We start from the raw sequence: 1,469 nt of genomic DNA, 5'->3' as shown, positions 1-1,469 counted from the left end.
GGAGGAAGAAGAGGAGGAAGAAGAGGAGGAAGAGAAGAAGGAGGAGGAGGAGAAGGAGAAGGAAGAGAAGAAGAAGAAGAAGAAGAAGAAGAAGAAGAAGAAGAAGAAGAAGAAGAAGAAGAAGAAGAAGAAGAAGAAGAAGAAGAAGAAGAATACACACAGCAGTATAGTTTACCAAGAAGAGAAAAATGTACAGGCAACTAAAAATTTTGTTTGAGACAGTTAAAAGGCAGAAAAGTGAGATGACATTATGGATTAGTCAATTTAATATTGTTGAGATATGAATAATATTCAAACTGACCTATAGACTTAAGGACTCCTTGTCGAAATCATTGCAGTCTTTTCCAGAATTAGAAAATGCTGTCTTAAATCTACATGAAGCCTCAGGCTGAGGGGACAATAATCAATCAGTGAATTGACCACTGTGCAAATCTGAGGACCTAAGTTTGGCTCCTCAGGCCCCAGATAGGAGCCACGTCTGGCAGCACCGAACTATGACACAGTGCTGGATAGAAGTGGATTCCATGGGCCTCCCAACCCAGCCAGTCTAGCTATTTTGATGTGCTCCAACTTCAGTGGAAGACTTAGAAGGAGAAGGTTAGAGAAACTATCTGTTAATGACAGCTGACACTGACCTCTCGCTTCCACATGTGCTCAAGTGCACACATGCATACATGCATGCACACTTACACAAACATGAACGTGTATGCACACATACACAAATAACAATTGTATGGAATTCCCAAGGCTCTTGAAGCCAAAATAATTCTACCAAGGAGAATGAAGTTGGATATCTGACATTTTATTATTTTTAAAAAATTTATTACAAAAACAATAATCAAAATAATGTGACATATTCACGAAGACAGATAGAGACAAATAGAATTAAACCCCAGAAATAAAGCCACATATTTATCAAGTGATTTTTGTAGAGATGTCAGGACCATTTAACAGAGGAAGGATAGTATTTTCATCATGTGTTTGTGGGAAGCTAGAGACCTAGATGTAAAAGAATATGTTGAAATCATACAACGTGGTCAAGTTGTGCTGGGAAACATTTGTGAACCTTAAAACACCACCAAGGAGTGGAGTCAATGTAATCCCATTAGGGTCTCTTTATGGCAGTCTCGAGTTTGGGCTTACCCACCATCGACCCACAGGACAGTTTGGTGAAGCAGCCTCAAACTCTCATTGGGACAAGGTTTTATAGGAAAATGGGGGCAAGTGAGGGGGTGTCCAGTCTGGCAAGCATCTAACTGAATGCCTGTTATAAGCTGGCAAGTGGGTGATCTGAAGCAAAACTATATACATCAGAAACAATGGGACTAATCTTTGATTAACTGTTGCTAGGAAGTAGCTAGGGAGTAACTGTGGGGACTTTCCTGGTACCTGGGTTTAGCTGCAGGTCAAGTTCTCTGGCTTTGCTGTTGTTGTTGTTGTTGCTGTTTTTGTTGTTTTTAAGATCAAGG

Source organism: Rattus rattus, chromosome 3, assembly GCF_011064425.1.
Source record: "Rattus rattus isolate New Zealand chromosome 3, Rrattus_CSIRO_v1, whole genome shotgun sequence".
NCBI lineage: Eukaryota > Metazoa > Chordata > Mammalia > Rodentia > Muridae > Rattus > Rattus rattus.
The sequence above is the reverse complement of the archived record's forward strand: the minus strand, read 5'-3'. Positions refer to the sequence as shown.